This window comes from Dendrobates tinctorius, unplaced genomic scaffold (assembly GCF_039654945.1).
Source record: "Dendrobates tinctorius isolate UK_male_01 unplaced genomic scaffold, ASM3965494v1 ptg000383l, whole genome shotgun sequence".
Taxonomy (NCBI): Eukaryota; Metazoa; Chordata; class Amphibia; order Anura; family Dendrobatidae; genus Dendrobates; species Dendrobates tinctorius.
In genome coordinates this window covers 771329-792959 of record NW_027362049.1, presented here as the reverse complement: position 1 = coordinate 792959, position 21631 = coordinate 771329, and the positions used below count along the sequence as shown (strand labels likewise).

At 46.9% G+C, this 21631-nt stretch overlaps 1 protein-coding gene across 2 annotated transcripts in view; it reads right to left on the bottom strand.

The window, feature by feature from the left end:
• The window catches only part of RHBDF2 (rhomboid 5 homolog 2), a 125002-nt gene extending 103848 nt beyond the window's left edge, over positions 1-21154 (bottom strand). Inside the window, exon 1 of one of the 2 annotated variants that reach the window (XM_073563154.1) lies at positions 20978-21154. The gene's annotated coding sequence lies outside the window, so the exon portion shown is untranslated. Of the gene's footprint in view, positions 1-20769; positions 20791-20977 lie in introns of those variants that run through there. The other variant, XM_073563157.1, reaches the window with a different exon arrangement.
• Positions 21155-21631: the final 477 nt, after the last annotated feature.

The window sequence follows — 21631 nt, the reverse complement described above, 5'->3', positions numbered from 1 at the left end:
ATGTTGCCTTTGGAGAGCACCTGATGTGCCCAAACAGTGGAAACCCCCAATTATAACTCCAACCCTAACCTCAACACACCCCTAACCCTAATCTGAGCCCTAGCCCTAACCCTAGCCCTAACCCTAACCCTAGCCCTAACCCTAGCCCTAACCCTAGCGGGAAAATGGAAATAAATACATTTTCTTTTAGTTTTATTATTTTTCCCTAACTAAGGGGGTGATAACGGGGGGGTTTGATTTACGATTTATGGCGGTTTTTATGTTTGGCGGCTGTCGCACGCTAAAAGACGCTTTTTATTGTAAAAATAGTTTTTGCATCACCACATATTGTGAGCTATAATTTTTCCATATTTTGACCCACCGAGTCATGTGAGGTCTTATTTTTTGCGGGACGAGTTGACGTTTTTATTGGTACCATTTTCGGGCACGTGACATTTTTTGATCGCTTTTTATTCCGATTTTTGGGATGCAGAATGAACAAAAACCAGCTTTTCATGAATTTCTTTTGGGGGGTGCGTTTACACCGTTCCGCGTGCGGTAAAATTGATAACGCGTTTTTATTCTTCGGGTCAGTACGGTTACAGCGATACCTCATTTAGGTCGTTTTTTTATGTTTTGTCGGTTTTTTGCAATGAAAAACAATTTTATATAAAAAATAATTATTTTTGTATCGCTTTATTCTGCGAGCTATAACTTTTTTATTTTTTTGCGGATGATGCTGTATGGTGGCTCGTTTTTTGCGGGACAAGATGACGTTTTCAGCGGTACCATGCATATTTATATGCGTCTTTTTGATCGCGCGTTATTGCACTTTTTGTTCGGTGGTATGATAATAAATCATTATTTTTTGCTTCGTTTTTTATTTTTATTTTTTAAGGGGTTCGCTAAAGGGGTTAACTAATGGGACAGTTTTATAGGGCAGGTCATTACGGACGCGGCGATACCAAATATGTGTACTTTTATTGTTTTGTTTTTTTTTTATTTTCAAAAAATGGATTTATTGGGGAATATTTTTTTTTTTTTTAACTAATTTATTTAGCGATTTTTTTAAAATTATTTTTAACACTTTTTTTTTTTTTTTTTTACTTTATTACCTTGTCCCAGGTGGGACATCACTGTCCTGTGACAGATCGCTGATCTGTCACATCACAGATCACTGTGACAGATCAGCGATCTGTCACAGGCACTGCTGCAGACTTCCTCATGCCTGCGCTTTGCAGGCACTGAGGAAGCCAGCTTCCTCAGGCCCCCGTCGCCATCTTGGATTCGGGGGCCTGGAGGAAGGGAGTCCCCCGCAGCAGCGCTGCACATTGCGCTGCCGTGGGGGGCTCAGGGAAGCACGGAGGGAGCCCCCTCCCTGCCGATGCTTCCCTTTAACCCCCGGTACACCGCGATCGCGTTTGATCGCGGTGTGCAAGGGGTTAACGTGTCGGGGGTGGTCCGTGACCGCCCCTGACACATTGTGCCGGGTGTCAGCTATGATAATTAGCTGACACTCGGCCGCGATCAGCGGCGCTCACCACGTGGGCGCCGCTGATCGCGATGACGTAATATTCCGTCCATGGTAATTAGGTCCATGGTCACATGGACGGAATATTACGTCAATTGTAGGTAAGGGGTTAAAAAAACACCCATAGTGTCTACATTTATCGGAATCTTCAAGGCGTATTTTTCATGCGCCGAGCTTACGTTTTTAGTGATACCATTTATGTGCAGATACAATCTTTTAATCGCCTGTTATTGCATTTTAATGCAATGTCGCGGCGACCAAAAAAAACGTAATTCTGGCGTTTTTAATTTTTTTCTCGCTATGCCGTTTGGCGATCGGGTTAATCCTTTTTTTATTGATAGATCGGGCGATTCTGAACGCAGAGATACCAAATATGTATATGTGATTTGTTTAAAATTGTTATATTTTGCATGGGGCGAAAGGGGGGTGATTTTAACTTTTTTGTTTTTAAATATTTTTAAACACTTTTTTTTTTTTTTTTAACTTTTGCCATGCTTCGATAGTCACCATAGGAGATTAGAAGTTGGCACAACTCGATCGGCTCTGCTACATAGCGGCGATGAGCAGATTGCCTCTATGTAGGCGAATTACTGACTTGCTATGAGCGCCGACCACTGGGTCAGCCGGAACTGACAACAATAGAGGTCTCCAGGAGACCTTAGGTTGTCATGCAGATGCACCGGTGACCCGCGGTCACGTAACGGGGGGTCACCAATACGCGTATTTCTGTCCAGATGGCTGGAAGCGCCTTTTAAATGCTGCTGTCAGCGGCATTTAACTAGTTAATAGCCGCGGGTGGATCGCGATTCCACCTGCGGCTATTGCGGACACATGTCAGCTGTTCAAAACAGCTGACATGTCCTGGGAAAGATGTGGGCTCACCGACGGAGCCCACATCAAAGGGAGGGAATACCGACATCGGTGTAATAATACGTCTGATGTTGGTAACGGGTTAATATACCGCTTGCTGTAGCATCAATAAAATCAGTGTTTTAGCAGAAGGAGATTATGACTAGAGGTCTAAAGGCCCCTTTACATTTAGCGATGCACCAGCGATCCCGACCAGCGATATGACCCGGTCAGGATCGCTGGTGCATCGCTAAGTGGTCGCTAGTGAACTGCCACACAGGCAGATCTCACAGCGATGCAGCAGCGACCTAGGGGTCGTTACTTACCTTTCACACGCAGCGATCCTGACGTCCTCCCGCCCACGTCCACCAGCAGGAAGCAGACGACGAGAAATGGAGCAGCGTGATCAGCGATGGACAGCGGGGGAGCCGGTCGGAGGTAAGTATCACATATAGCGATATTGCTAGCGATATCGCTGCTGCGTCACCAAATCGGTGATGCTTTAGCGATATCGCTATGTGTAAAACCCCCTTAAATGTCTTGTGCCAAGCAGGTATTTTGCTGTGCAACCCTGCCCCTATCAAGCTGATTGTCAGTTCTGTGTGTGCACAGGCTGAAAAATTGCCAATCAGTAATGGTGGGGTTATAGAGAGCTCATCAAAGGACTGGGAGATCTGCAGCAGATGAGCAATTTTTCTCAAAACTGTAGCAAGCAGCCCAGTCAGTGGCATATTGCAGGATAGAAACCAAGAAGACTCGGTCTCTTTGTCATCTAGTCAAATCGCAGAAACGGGACCATCAACAACCAGAATGGTATGGCATATCCCAGCTATATGTAATACCATTATGTGATAAGAATACCCCTTTACAATGTAAAGTTCATACAAATATAATCAATGCAAGAAAAATACTTTGAATAATAGACAATGATACCATATATGATCCAGCTTTACTTGCTTTGATGAGGTTTTTAGGTACATATGATATTATTTTGATCACTTTTTATTGCTGAATGGACGAAACACAAAAATAAAAAAAAAATAAAAAAATAAAAATTGCAAAATCGCCAATTCTGGAGTCTGTTTTGATTTTATACTTTCACAGATCAGGCTTTTGTAGACATGACACTACCCAAAATGTTTTTTTTTTTTTTTTTTTACTTAACTTCTTTTTCTTTGAGCGCAGAAACTAGGGAGATTTAAACTTGGATGTTTTTATTTTGTTCATTTTTTTAAATTTTTAACTTTGTTTCTTAGTTCCTTCGGGGAAACTTGAACCTGCGAACATTTGATTGCTTATACAATACTAAAGTACCGTATTTAGAGTAATTAATATTCTCTTATGAATTCCGTAGGTTAACTATGATGAGCGAGTATACTCGTTGCTTGGGTTTTCCCGAGCATGCTCCGGTGGTCTCCGAGTATTTTGGCGTGCTCGGAGATTTAGTTTTCCTCGTCTTACCTGCATGATTTGCGACTTGTAGACAGGCTGAATACATGTGGGAATTCCCTAACAGGCATTCCTCACATGTATTCAGGCTGTCTAGCAGCCGCAAATCATGCAGGTAAGACGAGGAAAACTAAATCTCCGAGCACGCCAAAATACTCGGAGACTACCCGAGCATGCTCGGGAAAACCCAAGCAATGAGTATACTTGCTCATTACTAGTGTCTATATAAGTATACAAGTCTTAGAAAACAATATAAAATGACACCTTGACATCTGTAACCCGTGGATATATTCCATGAAACCCAAATTTACCTTATGTAAATGAGCTGTTAAAATCTATGGGCCAGATATATAGCTCCCTGAGAATCAGCGTCCAGGGCTTATTATACAGTGGGTTTGGGAAGTATTCACACCCCTTTACATTTTTACTCTGTTTCATTGCAGCCATTTGGTAAATTCAAAAACCCAATTGAGCATCTCTGGAGAGACCTGAAAATGGCTGTCCACCAACGTTCACCATCCAACCTGATGGAACTGGAGAGGATCTGCAGGGAAGAATGGCAGAGGATCCCCAAATCCAGGTGTGAAAAACTTGTTGCACCATTCCCAAGAAGACTCATGGCTGTACTAGCTCAAAAGGGTGATTCTACTCAATACTGAGCTAAGGGTCTGAATACTTATGGCCATGTGATATTTCCATTTTTCTTTTTTAATAAATATGCAAACATTTCTACATTTGTTTTTTGTCAGTCAAAACGGAGTGATGAGTGTACATTAATGAAAAAAAAAATTAAATTTTTCACTCTTTGTTTCATTGCAGCCATTTGGTAAATGCAAAAAGGTTCAAGGGGTCTGGATACTTTCCATACCCACTGTATATGTGCTCTTCACTGTGCCGCAAGCCCACCAAACCACAAGCAAGACTATTTAATACCATATGAAGATCAGCCTTCACCACTCATTATGTCCATGAAAGAAAAAGAGCCACGAATGAGAAGAGAATTGTACAATGTAGAGAAAAATCAAGAAGAGAAGAGAAAAAGGAAACATAAAAAAAAGGATCGTCATAAAAATAAAGTTCAGAAGCAGAAGAATCACTATAGGAAGCACCAAAAGAAGCAGCCTGATCATTCAGGATAACATCCGTAATCAGGTCGACCAGTATCCGAGGAACATCATTTGGACAATCCTGCTATTTTCTCTCTGCCAGTATCTCTGCTACACCAAAAGTAATCTAAGAAAATAGCAATAAGTAGGATACTAAATTAAAGGGGTTGTCTGAAGAAAATAGAATACGTGATAATTTACTGAGTGGCAAGGGTCCGACCATTGGCAGAACGTGAAATGTGCATTCACACGTCACAAAAATGATCACCTGCTATGAACTCCAGCCATGAGGCTGCATTCATAGCAGATCTGCAATGGCAACCACAGGTTCTCCTGCAGACACCTGTTGTCATGCCAACCCATCGGCACCCGGCATCATGTGACAGGGGCGCCAATAGTTGGGGTTTATGATGCGCTTCCGGCGTACATGTTAAATGCCGCTGTCAGAGATTGACAGCAGCATTTAACATGTTAAAGGTCGCGTGTGGATCACAATTCAACCCGCAGCTGTCAGGGTCACCTGACAGCTGATCAGATCAGCTGTCAGGTGCCTGAAAAAAATGCGGGCTCAGTGCCAGAGCCTGCATCAAAGAGAGGGAGGTGACCCATGATGTACCTATACGCTATATGTCGCAAAGGTGTTAAAAAAAACCCCAAAAACAACAAGACCTCACCACATGAGTAAAAAGTAGCTGGACAAACCAAAGTTCCCATGATGAGTATTTTAGTGCATGTATTTTATGCTGTAAGTTTCCTGCAGCATTTCTGCCCCAATTAGCTAGATTAGGGAACTTGCATTTTTTAATCACTTTTTTTGGAGCAAGTTTGTCTTTCTGGTAAGTCAAGCTTTAAATAAAAGTGCTTTGTTTTGGATACTTCATGGCTACCCAGCTTTGATAAAACATTATTGATACAGTCATGTGGTTTTAACTTGCAGATTTTCCTTTTCTCATTTAAGTCTAAGAGGAAAATCCAAAAATAAACCGCATATGGTATTTACTGCAAGAGAAGTTGACAATTGTGGACTTCAAAAGTGCACCTCAGGCCAGGTCAGTTCACTCCGTGTTAAAAAACAGACGAAAAAAAGTCTTAGTTACTCACCGGTTAACGGTATTTTTCGGAGTCCATGACAGCACCACCTGAGAGAGGGGATCCACCCCTTAGGAACAGGAAACCTACAGATACAAAAGGGTGGCACCTCTCCCACGCATCAGTTGGATTACAGAGCACAAGAGGACTTCCAAGGTTAATGCATGATTTATGTACAGTATTCTTTACAATTATAAACTTTTACCACCAGTGAGCATATACAAGAAATAGACGTGCACACCCCAATCAAACTATAAGGGAGGGAATATACGGGTGCTGTCATGGACTCCGAAAAATACCGTTAACCGGTGAGTAACTAAGATTTTATTCGGTCGTCCATGACAGCATGACCTGAGAGATTTACAGAGAGTAATATCAGCTTTAGGGAGGGACTACAGTCTGCAGCACCCTTATACCAAAAGAGAGGTCTGTGGAAGCACCCAGGTCTAGCCTATAATGACTATAAAAGGTGCTCGGAGAGGACCAAGTAGCCTCCTTACAAATCTGGTCAATGGAGACTTCTGATCTTTCGGCCCATGAGGTTGCCATGGCTCTGGTGGAATGCGCCCTCAGCTTCCCGGGTGGCGACCTGCCCTTTGAGGTGTATGCTATTGAAATCGCCTCTCTAATCCATCTGGCTAGTGTATTTTTTGATGCTCTACAACCTTTCCTGGGGCCTTGATGAGAGATAAATAGGGCATTATCTTTCTTCCAGGGATCGGTGACTGTCAGATATTCTATGAGGCCTCTCCTGACATCCAGGGTGTGTAGTTTCTTTTCCTTCTCGTTAGTTGGATTAGGGAGGAAGGATGGAAGAACTATTTCCTGTGTCCTATGGAAACTAGACACTACCTTCGGCAAGTACGCTGGGTCAGGTCTAAGTATTACCCTATCCTCTTTGAACTGTAAATAAGGAGGACACCTAGATAAAGCCTGGATATCGCTTATTCTGCGGGCTGATGTTAGAGCTACCAGGAAGGCTACCTTGAGGGACAGGTTTTTTAGGGAAGCCGACGAGATAGGTTCGAATGGGGTCTCTGTCATAGCAGTGAGGACTAGGTTCAAGTCCCACGGCATGAACCTATCCTTCATTATTGGCCTGGATCGACCTGCCGCCTTAATGAACCTGCTTACCCAATAATTACCAGCGATGTTACAGCTAAACAGAGCCCCCAAGGCTGACACTTGTACTTTAAGGGTACTGGTAGAGAGCCCCATGTCCAGACCTTTTTGTAGGAACTCTAATATCTGCATTATAGGCGCTGAATCCCTAGCGACTACTCCTGAGTTTTGAAGGAATTTCTTCCAAATTCTGACATAAATTTTTGTGGTAATGATTTTTCTACTCTTAAGTAGGGTGTTAATTAGGTCTGCGGAGAAGCCCTTCTCTTCTAATAATGACCGTTCAAACTCCACGCCGTCAGATGAAGGCCAGCCACCTGAGGATGGAAGACTGGGCCCTGGGACAGGAGATCCGGGATGTCCGGCAGAACCCAAGGATCGGACACCGACATGGTCCTGAGGCATGAGAACCATGCTCTCCTGGGCCAAAATGGAGCGATGACTATAACCCTCGCTCTGTCTTTCCTGATTTTCCTCATCACCAGGGGTAGAAGAGATAGGGGAGGGAAGGCGTAGGCTAGTTTGAAGTCCCACTTTATCAGGAAGGCATCTACCGCCAGAGGATTCTCTCTGGGATTTAGGGAGCAGAATTGTTTCAATTGCCTGTTGTCTCTGGTGGCGAAGAGGTCTACCTCTGGATATCCCCACTTTTGAACAATCAGATTGAATATGGAGGAGTTTAGGGACCATTCCCCTTGCTTTAGCTGATTGCGGCTTAAAAAGTCTGCCGTGATGTTGTCTCTTCCTTTTATATGCAACGCTGTTAAAGATAGAAAGTATTGTTCTGCTAGATGGAACAACCGCTCTGCTACAATCATCAGGGGTCTGGAACGGGTCCCGCCTTGGTGATTGATATATGCCACGGCGACCTGATTGTCGGAGAACACCCGCACGTGATGGCCCTGTAGATACACAAGGAGCTTTTTAGCCGCCTGTTCTACTGCTGTCAATTCTTTTAGGTTAGATGACATTCCTAACTGATCATGTTGCCATTGGTCCTGGACTAATATTTCACCCATATGAGCTCCCCAACCGTAAGGACTAGCATCCGTGGTGACTATGCGGGTTACGTTATACTCCCAGGGCACCCCTTTAGACAAGTTATCCTTGTCTAACCACCACTCTAGGGACTCCCTTGTGTTACGGGACAAGGTTAGCTGACCCTCCAAGTAACCCCCAAGGACCTTTTGATGTAATAAGACCTCGCTCTGTAGTTTCCTTGCATGAAACTGGGCCCACTGGACTGCCGGGATACCGGCCGAAAGAGAGCCTAGAAGGGACATGGCTTTCCTGAGGGACATGGTGGGGTTATTGGAGGCGTTCAGGATCTGATAATGGAGGCGAACAAGCTTCTCCGGAGGCAGACGGCATTCCTGTTTTTCAGAATCCAGGGTTAGGCCCAAGAATTGTTGGACTTTCATTGGTTGCAACCGAGACTTTTTGACGTTCAGCAACCATCCTAACCGTTCTAGGGCGGACATTGCCTTTTGTAGCTGTTGTAAACAATGATTCGCCGTTTTACCTACAATAAGAAAATCGTCCAGGTAGGGGATCACCAGAATGTTCAATTCACGTAGATGGGCCATGACCTCCGCTATTACTTTAGTAAACACTCGGGGAGCGACTGCCACTCCAAAAGGGAGGGCCGCATATTGGAAATGTCGAATTGACCCATCCAACTGAACCGCCACTCTGAGAAACCGCTGATGGCCTGCATGGATGGGTATATGGTAGTATGCGTCTTTCAGATCTAACACCACCATAAAGCAGTTTTGGAACAGCAATTTTATTGCAGATTTAATTGTTTCCATTTTAAAAGGACGTATGACCAAAAACTTGTTGAGGGCCTTAAGGTTTATTATTGTCCTAAAGGAGCTGTCTGGTTTGCGGACCAGGAACAGAGGGGAGTAGAATCCCTTCCCCCATTCTCCCTCTGGAACCTCTATCAGGACTTTTTTGGCGCACAGGTCATGAACCTCGGCCTCCAGGGCAGCTTGTTCTGAAGCAGACGACCTGAGTGGGGTGATTTTAAATTGATCAAGGGGAACCCTAGAAAACTCTAGTCGTAGTCCCACGGCTATTATCCCCAATATCCAGCTGCTATTAGAGATCAGAGACCAGGATGGGTAGAAGGCAGCTAGTCTCCCTCCTACCGGGGTAACTAGTCATTGGGGCGGCTTTTTCGTATCTCGAGCTGGACCTTCCTGGCGCCCCCCTCCAAACATGAATCCTGTACCTTTCCTTTTTTTCTCCTCCCATCTACTCTGATCTCTGGACGGCCTTCTCCGGAAAAAAGGACGTCTGTACGAGGGGTTCGGGAGACTGGGAAATTTCTTTTTGTCATCTCCAGCTTTCTCTAACAATTCGTCCAAGACAGGGCCGAATAGGTACTCCCCCTCGCAGGGAATGGAACAGAGACGGGACCGGGCTTGAATATCTCCTGGCCAACATTTTAACCAGAGCGCTTTTCGCGCTGCATTAGATAGACCCGCGGCTTTAGCCGCCATTCTTGCAGAGTCTGCAGAAGCATCGGCTAAAAACGCCGCGGCATTCTGAATGATCGGCAAACTTTTCCGAATAGATGATCTTGAAGCTCCGACTTTTAGCTCGGAATCCAGCGGATCTAGCCAGACCATCATCGATCTGGCTGTACAGGTGGCAGCTACCGCTGGTCTTAACGCGCCTACTGACATCTCCCATGTCCCTTTAAGAAAAGAATCCGCTTTTTTATCTAGCGGATCTTTCAAGGCGGCCATATCGTCAAATGGTATGGCAGATTTTTTAGATGCTTTGGCTACTGCTGCGTCTAGTTTCGGGGCTTTATCCCATCTATTTACTACTGGGTTATCAAAGGGGTATCTCCGCTTAAAGGCTGGTGGCATGGAGCCCCTTTTTTCCGGTCTCTTCCATTCTCTGTCAATTAGGTTCTGAACCTTATCGTTTAATGGAAAAGCTCTGCGTTTTTTTGGGTCTAGACCCCCGAACATTATGTCCTGTGCTGAGAGTTCCCGTTTTTTGTCCGCTACCCCCATGGTGGACCGTATTGCTTTCACTAATCTGTCCATCTGGTCTAAGGAGAAGCAGAACCGGCTAGAGTCTTCATCCAAGGAAGACGACGAGGAGGCCGAGGAGTCCGAGGAATTATCGCCTTTCCCAGGGGCGACTGAGGTCTCCGAGCCTGAACCACTAGCCTCTCTTCTCCTAGAAGGTTCTCTTTGAGGTAAGACTTTCATTTCTGCCCTGATCATCTCTCTCAGGTTCGAAGTGAAGTCAGGTGTCTCTTCCGCTACCTGCATAAACGGGGGAGAGTATAAGGGCCTGACAATCTACCCCTGGACTCCCTGTCTTTAATAACCCCTACCGTTTGCCGAATGCATGGATGGCATAATTTTTTAGGGTGGCCATCTGGTAGGGGGGGAACTACAGAGGGCACATTCCCTGTGCTTCTGTTTTCCCGTAGCCTTCTTCCCCTGAAAAAAAACAAAACATAAGGGAACACTGCATCAGGGTACATTCACGGAGATCTCTTACCCATGCAGATGAAGCAGGTACCGGATCACGGAGGGAGGCAGGGGGGTCCTTTCTGGAGGAACTTTCGCGGCTCTGGTCGCTAGTTCGTCTGTTTTTTCTGCTGGCCACTCGCAAGCGGTTTTGTCGTGGCCTGTTTTTGCGGGCGCTCCTGCGCCTCGTCCTGCTGGTCCAAGGGGGCTTCCGTTGAATCCATTGCTGGGGCCTTCAGAAGCACCCCAGCGGCATCCCCATCTGCCTTATATGCCCTCCTGGTGTCCGGGTCAGCAGGTATCCTGCCATAGCACCACCCACCCGGCTTTCCGCACTCCCTCCCCCATGCTCCGGCCCCCCTCGCCTTACCCGGGTCGCCGCGCGACCACCGGACGGGCATGCACCCGCGGCGCGCGCCGGAGGCCGGCCGGCACCCGACTTCCGGTATCGGCGCTATCGCTCCGCCCCTTCCGCCGCGTCACTTCCGCCGCTCATCAGAGCCCTGCGGGAGCGCGCGCGAAGGAGCCGCGCAGCGCCTCCTGGCCGGAATGCCCCACTGCCCCTCTGCGCACGCCGCCATGAGCCCGCCAGGGGCCAGCACTGACCGGGAGGACCGGGCCTGGGGAAGCGCAGCAGGACCGGGGCATACATACCAGGTGCTGGCGTTTTTGGAGACGGCATCCACCGGACCCCTGCTCCGACCACTGCCGTGGTTACCTACCCGGCCCCACCGTGGCGCCTCCAGGGACCCCGCACTGACCGAGGTAGGAGACCCCCTCGCTACCTGAGTCGGTCAGCCGGCCTGGGTACTCAACGACGACTCCATGACGGACGATCTGTAGAGAGTCCTGTCCTCTAGGAACAGGAAACCAACTGATGCGTGGGAGAGGTGCCACCCTTTTGTATCTGTAGGTTTCCTGTTCCTAAGGGGTGGATCCCCTCTCTCAGGTGGTGCTGTCATGGACGACCGAATAAAAACACATTGGGTATGAGATTTCTATAAAACCCATTCATTGTGCTGGAACTGTAACAATGCATTTTTTTGTGTAGTGACAATATACAGCATCAAAAAACAATTGTGGGAAGTTAGCCTAAAAGTAACCCCACTGGAGAGGCAGCACAAGAGATGAGCACCACAGAATGGTGCTTACCCTCATTCCTAAAAGAAAGTTACTACCGTACTTGTATAAAAATACAAGTTGGGAACTGCAATAGGTCGTTTAGTCCTCTAGACATGCATTGTATTGCCTACGGTTTGATTTGTACTCTTATTACACTCGGGCCACATTGGCTAGTGATAACCTTGCCCATATCAGTGTGCGCACATTCCAGTTTTATCTGCATTCATCTATTCCAGAAGTGGGCAATTAATTATCCCAAGCGGCCACATGAGATCCTATGAATGTGATGGAGGGCCAAACTTATTCTGTTTATTAATATTGTTTCATAATGTTATCATTAAGCAAAATTAAAGATTAACAGCTACTACATGTCATGATAGGGCTTATTGCAACATGTGTTCTTACCTGCAGCAGATAAACCATATAATGTACTGCTTTTCATAAAGTTTATATAAAACAGTAAATCATCCTGCCCCGGTTATTCAGACCTTGCATTTTGATCAACATAATAAGATGCCCCCCGCAGCCCCCTTATTACTGCATCAGGTCCCGGTGGATACTGGCCCCTTCTCAAAATAATACCAGCCCACAGCTGTCTGCTTTCCCTTACCTGGTTAGTAAAAATAAAGGGGACCCGTGCCATTTTTTTTTTTTTTTAAATGTATTCAATAAATTCAAGTACAGAAAACGACACAAACGAAGCACTGATTACATATCACACTGACATATTTCTATGCTCCTCATCGCTATCTCTCTCTCTTTCAACATCTTTAATACATAACACTTTTTAATTCCTATGCTGCGTTCCATTCCTTACGTGGCACACTGACACAGACATGTCGCCGGTACTGATTTTCCAGTAAGGGAATCACCAGGACGTATGAAGGGAGCCTAAAGTGAACCCGACACCTGATAGATGCTGCCCACAGATGGGCAGGATGTATCAGGCACTGGCTGTATGATCTCATAGATTGTAAGCTTGCGAGCAGGACCCTCATTCCTCTTGGTGTTACGATCTATGTGATTATTGTTATGCTGTAATGTCTATTGTCTGTACAAATCCCCTCTGAAATGTAAAGTGCTGCGGAATATGTCGGCGCTATAGAAATAAATCATCATCTCATACAGGCATGTTTTTAACTCAAACTCTGTGGCATAGCAGAGAAAGACATACTGTATTTTTCCGATTATAAGACGCACCCCAAATTTTGAGGAGAAAAATAGCAATTTTCTTTTAAATAAAATGGTGGTGCTTCTTATAATCCATGCGTCTTATTTCTTACCGAGGGGTGGTGGCTGCGATGAAGAGGGGTCCCAGGGTCTCTGCTGGAGGAGGCAGGAGTGGGGTGATCCTGAAGGCCGCAGGCTGGGATGAGGGGGTGTTCCGATGTGCGACGCGCTGCTGCGGGGGTGTTGCCGACGTTTTGTGAAAGGCCATAGCCGCCACAGTTTCATGCTTTCCTATGCGGTGGACTCTGGGAAAATGGCCGGGGACGTTGTATGCGCAGATGGAGATCTAGGCACCAAGATCTCTGGAGATGAAATTTCAACGCTGAGATCTCATCTCCCGAGATCTCCATCTGCGCATGTACGGTCCCTGGCCATTTTCCCGGAGGTCATCGCAGAGGAATCCATGTAACAGCGGGGACTCTGGCCTTTTACAAAACGTCAGCAGTGCCCCCACAGCAGCACCACACACACCCTCAGCACCGCCGGACACCCTCTCATCCCAGCCTGTGGCCTGCAGCCATGGTACCGGTAAGGTATATCCGCAATTTAAGACGCACCCCCATTCCCCCCCAAAAAAGGTTTTTTGGGAAAAAAAAGTGCATCTTATAATCCAAAAAATACGGTACTTTGAAAGGGACCGAGCTGCACGATAAAGACTAGCTGTATAGCCGGGTCCCCAGGGGATTCTCCCTGCTCTCCTGGAGTGACATGTCTCTCCCTATACACACAGAAAAACCATGCCAATCCAGGCAGCGTGTGGTGCCGGAGAGAATGTGAACATCACAATGGAAAATTATCGTCAATAGAGCTGTTGCAATTACAGGTTTTCACCCAGTCAGTATTTGGAGGAAAAAAAAAAAAAAAAAAAAGTACAACATGGGTTCAACAGTGCTGACGTGGGTTTCCTTAGAGATGTTTCAGCCTAATTACTCAATTGCATCTTTTTGAAATGTGGCAATATTTTTTGCGCAATTGCACTCTAGTACCATCTGCCTAATTTTATTTTTGAGCAGTTCAAGATTAACAAGACATTTTAAAAAATCATGTGACTTTTTGCACTAAAAAGGTAAGGACAAGAAAAATTAAAAAAACCTTAGATTTTGCGTAAAATTCATCAATTCATATACACCTCTTAAGAATTTGGTGCAAAAAAAAGTCAAACACACACAAGATAAAAAACAAAAGTCACCTATAAAATAAAGACAAAAAAAGCAATTGAAGGATCGAGGCTGAAAAACTTTTTTTATTGGTTTACAATATTAATGGTCCTTGGATGGTAGAGTAGACAACTCGTACTTCACACATGTAAGTCTGTAACAGCAGGGGTTCTCTACCCACCTACTCGTTATACCACCGTTGCCCACCATTTATGCCACTGGCTGCGGTGTAAAATGTCATCAAGACCTCATGTTTCTAGTAATAAAGGATTACGCAATCCCTAGCACAATTATAATCCTACAGCCATATATTACGCTTTTAGTCCAGGTCATGAGGCCATAATATGGATGAGACATTATGCATGGGTCCCAGTGGTCATGTAGCCCCTTTTCTCTCCAACAGCATTGCTACACTACAACATTTAGGTACACTATACAGATGAAAGTATTGGGACATGCTTCTTAAAGGAAATGTGTCAGCAGGTTTTTGCTACCTCATCTCAAAGCAGCATGATTTAGGCAAAGAGAAGCTGAATCCAATGATGTATCACTTAGATTACTGGGTGTACCAGTTCTGACAGTTTTTAACATTAGCATGAAATAAAGCTGAGAAAGCTGCCCCCACCAGGCTCTGTATGTAATCATAATAAATTTTATTTCTATAGCGCCAACATATTCCGCAGCACTTTACATTTCATTTACTATGTATGTACATGGTCTATAGACAGTGAACCGCTTATCACAGGAGGGGGCGTGTCAGACTAGCAGCCGTGTGCTCATCAGACCCGGCAGTGATTATGTCCTAGAGACAAAACCTTCACTGTAAACAACTGCACACAGCTTAATAAGTGACACATCACTGAATTCTGTGTTTTAATCCCTACCTCATGTTGTCCTCAGATTTCACACCAAAAACCTGCTGACAGATTTCCTTTAATCACTGAAATCAGATGTTTCATTCGACCCTATTGTCACTGGTGTATAACATTCACCCTTCTCCCCATGTTGCTGGTCTTTCCTAACATCCAAGAAAGAATGGGTCAATCTAAAGAACTTAGCAAATTTGAGCATGGTCCTGTACTAGGAGGTCACCAATATAACAAGTCCGTTTGATTCATTTCTTCCAAATATTCCCTCATTAACTGAGTGGTATTAATAGAAAGTGGAAGAGTTAGGGATCCACAGCTTCTCAGCCACGATATGGTAGACAACAAAGTTACAGCGCAGGGTCACCGAGTGGCGAGGCACATAGTGAATAAATGTTTTCAAAACTGTGCTAAGTTCCAAGTCCAAACTCCTCTGGTATTACCATCAGCACATAAACGGTTATCCAGACTGCACTTGGATGACATCAGACTGCAGTCTGAGGTTTCACGCGCACCCATAGACTTGTATGGGAGAGCGTGATCCAGTCATCAGATGCAATGACAGCGATTGTTTTCTCATGCTGAACCAGCACAAGAAAATAAGTCGCAGATTTGCACTGCCCCACAGTATAATATTTGGCTAAGTGCTATCCCATATATCATCAGATAGAACTCGGCCGTGTTCTACGCTCGTGTGAGAGAGCCCTGAATGGAAGTCATAAAGGGCTGTATCATGATTCGGCACAGAGTGACTGCAGACTTTTCTTCTTAGGCCTCTTTCACACTTCAGTTTTTTACAATCAGTCACAATCCGCCAGGTTTTGAAAAAAACGGATCCTCAATTTTCTTTTGAGGATCCGTTTTTTCCCCATTGACTTCCATTACTGGCGGATTGTGACGGATTGCCGTCCGTTGCATCAGGTTTTTTTGCGGATCCGCCAAAAGTTGCTGTCCGTCACCACCCTCAAAGATTTCAAAACGGAGCTTGTAACGTTTTTTTTTCTGGCGGATCCTCCAGACACTCATTTAACCCCAAATTCTTTCTGGGTGCCAGACAAAAAAAATTCTCTCTCTCTCTCTCCTCCTTCCCGGCCAGCGTTTCCTTTAAATTTCCTCATTTTCAGAATCCGTCTGAAAACGGATCCTGTGCCATCCGTTCACATCAGTTCAGAACGGATCCGCTTGTCTGCCTTTTTGGCGGATTTGAACTGATGCAAAAAACTGAAGTGTGAAAGAGGCCTTAGGCCGGGGTCAGACTTGCGAGAAACTCGCACGAGTCTCGCGTCTCAATACTTGACACTGACGCCGACACTCGGGACCGGAGTGTGCGGCTGCATGTATTTTTATACAGCTGAGTGCTCCAGTCTGAGTGCCGGGTATTGAGACGCGAGACTCATCCGAGTTGCTTGCAAGTCTGACCCCGGCCTTAAGGGCCCGTTACACATAGCGATATCGCTAGCAATATCACTGTAACGTCACTGGTTTTGTGACGCAGCAGCGATATCGCTACAAGTGATACTTACCTCCGACCGGCTCCCTCGCTGGCTATCGCTGATTGCGCGAGAATGTCCTGGACCATTTCTCGTCATCAGCTTCCTGCTGTGGAGACAAGCAACGCGCGGGCGTGAGGACGCAGGATCGCCTCGTCTGACAGGTAAGTAGCGACCCCCGACCCCTGCTATGTCGCTGGTGAGATCTGCCTGTGTGGCAGCTCACTAGCGACCACTTAGCGATGTACCAGCGATCCATATCGTTGTCGGGATCGCTGGTCCATCGCTTAGTGTAACGGTACCCTAGGACTGGGCAACCTGCTTCAGAATACCAAGACATTTTGGACAACTGTATGCTTCCAGCTACGTGGGAATGTTTCTGGTCCACCGTTACTGTGCCCCATGCACGGTCCATAAAGGCATGACTGTGGGAATGGGTTTGGTGTGGAAGAACTTGACTGACCGCAGAGTCCTGACCCCAAACCCATCCAACATTTGGAGATTGCGTCCCGGGACGTCTCCTCCAACATCAGTGTCTGACCTCACAAATGCTCTTCTGGATGAATGGGAAAAAATTCCCACAGACAATCTCGAAAGTCTTGAAGGAAACCTTCCCAGAAGAGTGGAAGCGGTTATATCATCTAACGGGGAAACTTCTCGATATTAAGAACTATGGATTTAAAATGGGATGTCAAAGGCTCCTGTGGGTGTAACGTGTGGGTGTCCCAATACTTTTGCTCATGTAGTGTAGTTTGGCCCACATTTACCCAGTGTGTATGGCCACCTAAGGCTGGTTTCACGTTAGCGTTTTTTTTTGCGCAGCGCATCGTGCGCGTCCATGCGCATGCGTCATCCGTAGCTATGTTTAACATGGCGTGCATATGGTCTTGCGTTTGCATGCGTTTTCGTGCGCATGCGTTTTTCAAGGTGTGCACCTAGGCAACCTGTTGCGCACGGAACGCGACAAAATAACCCATTACAGTCTATGGGAACACAGGCGCGCGCATGTACATGCATTTGTCTGTGTTTTCGTGCGCTTGCGTTTTTGGCATAAACATGTGTAGACACTAGTTTTAACCCCTAGAGAACAAATGCGTTTTTTTGCATGCGTTTCTATTGCGCACGATGCGCTGCGCAAAAAAAACGCGAATGTGAAGTTAGCCTAAAGCGCTGCAGACTCATGCAATTGGCAAGTATCTGACACCCGACCCTGAAACCAACACACATGGTAGTTCCAGCACTTCTCATTAAGCTGATGGCTCCTACTACCGGACTGTTTTGCCTTCAGAAATTCTGATATTACATTATTCATCAAAACTACCCCCATAGCAATAAAGCGCATCCCCCAACATAAGTCACAGGCTGCTAAAAAGCAGAAGCCGTATGCTTTCATCATAGATCATGAAAAGCCCAGACAGCTTCTGATAAATTATTTACTGAAAGTTTCATCACACCTCATCCTCAGGGTGCGGTCAAATCTTTTGTTTTGTTTTTTTTTTTTTCCATTTTCTACACGCACAAAAAAAAAAAAAAAGTTGAAAAATGTAGCATCTGCTCTATCCCTTAGGTCTCCTCGATGTCTGTAGTCCATCCATAATCTTCACGGATAGGACCCATAGGAGGCAATTCATCAAAGCTTTTTCGACAGATTTCTGGTGAAAGAAAAAGCTTGGAAAAGTCACATTCTTTTGCGGAAATACGAGGTTATGCAAGAAATGAGACTTTTGGTGTTTTCACGCCATGTTCACTCCAGCTCCAACAAAGCAGGAAGAGCTTGGGCATAACGTGGAGTTGTGGGGCCCATCACATTCACAACAAGTGGCGACAAGTGGAGCGACAACCCCTCCAATGGCTGTAATGACGCCCATATTGGTAGCCATCCAGCTTTTCTTCATGCAAAAACTAAGAGGATTTATGTTTAAAGGGAATTATTTATGGGGGGAAAGACAGCTGTATACACGAGCGATGGTAACATACCGCATGTCCTATACTCTCCCCTCCAATGACAGAGTATAATACGGTGTAAAGGACCACCGATGGGGAGACTGCCCTGGTCCACGTCGTGATCAGAGACCAACAAGTGCTAATCATTACACTGCTGCCATACACAATACAGGCTCTGGGATGGATGGCGGGAAGAGTGTTATGACTTACTACTCCAAGCTATGGTTTAACCTCATCACCACCCAGCGGGTGCCGTATACACACTTATACAGTAAGAGGAAATAGAGCAGAAGAGACACAAAGGACGAGTGGCAGGATGCAGAGAAGGAGGATTGGGCGAGCAGGATGCAGCTGACACATCGGTGTAATGTAACCACCAGCAACATATAGTCTCTGAGGAACTACCGATCGGCTGAAAACGCCATGGTCTATATAGGCGGTTAGTGTGACAGGCAGACACAGCTGAAGTATGGAGAGACCTGGCCATATAGCTCCAAAGTACAGAACTTGTAATGTACACCACTAAATATACTGTACCCATCACCAGAACAGAGGTCCAAGGACAAGCAGGCACCGATCTCTGCCGGACAAGCAGAATACAGGCTGCCCTCTCCACCAGCCCACGTAGGCACCGATCTCTGCCAGACAAGCAGAATACAGGCTGCCCTCTCCACCAGCCCACGTAGGCACCGATCTCTACCCGACAAGCAGAATACAGGCTGCCCTCTCCACCAGCCCACGTAGGCACCGATCTCTACCCGACAAGCAGAATACAGGCTGCTCTCTCCACCAGCCCACGTAAGCACCGATCTCTACCCGACAAGCAGAATACAGGCTGCCCTCTCCACCAGCCCACGTAGGCACCGATCTCTGCCAGACAAGCAGAATACAGGCTGCCCTCTCCACCAGCCCACGTAGGCACCGATCTCTACCCGACAAGCAGAATACAGGCTGCCCTCTCCACCAGCCCACGTAGGCACCGATCTCTACCCGACAAGCAGAATACAGGCTGCTCTCTCCACCAGCCCACGTAAGCACCGATCTCTACCCGACAAGCAGAATACAGGCTGCCCTCTCCACCAGCCCAAGTAAGCACGGATCTCTGCCAGACAAGCAGAATACAGGCTGCCCTCTCCACCAGCCCACGTAGGCACCGATCTCTACCCGACAAGCAGAATACAGGCTGCCCTCTCCACCAGCCCACGTAGGCACCGATCTCTACCCGACAAGCAGAATACAGGCTGCCCTCTCCACCAGCCCACGTAGGCACCGATCTCTACCCGACAAGCAGAATACAGGCTGCCCTCTCCACCAGCCCACGTAGGCACCGATCTCTACCCGACAAGCAGAATACAGGCTGCCCTCTCCACCAGCCCACGTAAGCACTGATCTCTGGCAGAAAAGCAGAATACAGGCTGCCCTCTCCACTAGCCCACACAGGCACTGATCTCTGCCGGACAAGCAGAATACAGGCTGCCCTCTCCACCAGCCCAAGTAAGCACGGATCTCTGCCAGACAAGCAGAATACAGGCTGCCCTCTCCACCAGCCTACCAGGCCAAGTAGGCACCGATCTCTGCCTGACAAGCAGAATACAGGCTGCACTCTCCACCAGCCCACGTAGGCACCGTTCTCTGCCAGACAAGCAGAAGACAGGCTGCCCTCTCCACCAGCTTATACAGAATACTATCAAAACAATAATTCCTAGTAGAAACTAAAAGATCCACTCCACCCAAAAGAGAGAAAAAAAGATTGAAATAAGTGGATCCCAGACAATCTGGGCCAGATGAGGTTTATGGTGTGCAGTGATGACATCATAGCCCCCCCTGTGGCCATGATGATGTCATCAATTAACAACATAAACATGGGAGAGGTAATATTTACCAGAGTACACTCTATTTCAGTGGGGGCTGAATTATGGGGGTCTCCTATAGCCAGAGAGGCCCTTTAGGGTATGTGCACACGTTGCAGAAAATTTCTGCACAAAAACCTGAATCCCGTCCCAGAAACCGCACCTATTTTTCCGCGGCGGTTTTGATGCGTTTTTGAGGCGTTTTTTACCGCAGCGGTTTCCAAAAGCATGGGGGAAGCCTTAGCTGCGGAAAAAACCGCAAAATTAATGTGCATGCTGCGGTTTTTTCGCGGTAAAAAACGCATCAATGTGCACAAAAAGTGCAAAATGCATAGAAATGACTGTGCACCTTATTTTTAGCGGTTTTATAGTGAAAACCGCAGTAAAAACGCTGTGTGTGAACACAGCCTTAGGCTTGCTTTCAGGACCATACTCTCCTCTATGAGAACAGGATTGGCTCCTATAAGAAGCCAGACTATAGGGACCTTCTGTATGGAGGTGATCTCAGAGCTGAAGCCACGTGACCAGCCAGCTTGGCTGCTAACAGGAAGCAATAGCCGTCCAGCTGTACAGGAAGCCCAGCTAGCCCGGAGTTCGGGCGGTAAGTGAGAGCCCAGAGTACACTGCCGTCCATGACACCAGCTCAGAGCCCCGGGACACGGCGAGGACACGCCCCGCACACAGGACACTCACCTGGGCGCACTCCGCTGCTCCCTCCGCGCTTCCCGTCCTCCTCTCACTCCAGAACAAACACATTTTCTGGGCGTGGCCGCAGCGAGTCAGCTGGGTGGGCGTGGCGTTGTGGGCGTGGTTAGAGGGTGAGACAAACTGCGGAAGTTAACAGGGAGACACGTGGGTGGGTAGCGAGTCCTGACTGGAGAGGCCGGGGCGGTCATGTGAGGCAATGTGTCCGCGGCTCGTGTGCTGCCCGGAGAGTAACCTTCCCACGGCTCTCCTGTCTGTTCTTGTGCGACGTTACACTGCGGGGGCGGCTCCGAGTGCCGGGGCTTGTCTGGACTCGTAGCATGGAAGTTCATCAGAAGAAATCCAATACTGGGGGCAGCTGGTGAGGAGCAGGCGGGAGAGGGGGAAAGAACGTGCCGCAGGAGAACAGGCCTCACTTCTAGCCCGATATAAAGGGTCGCAGACCGTCACACTATACAGCTGTGTGCAGGAAGCATAGCAAGTGTGACTAAAGGATAAGTGACCGCATCGCCCATAGTAACCACGCCTCACACTGACAGGAATAACACTAGAATGGCCGCTGTGTGATGTCTAATGTGCCCACGTTGCAGAAATGTCCGCAACTCCCTGCCGCTGGTAAAACGCAGGCGGAATTTGCATACG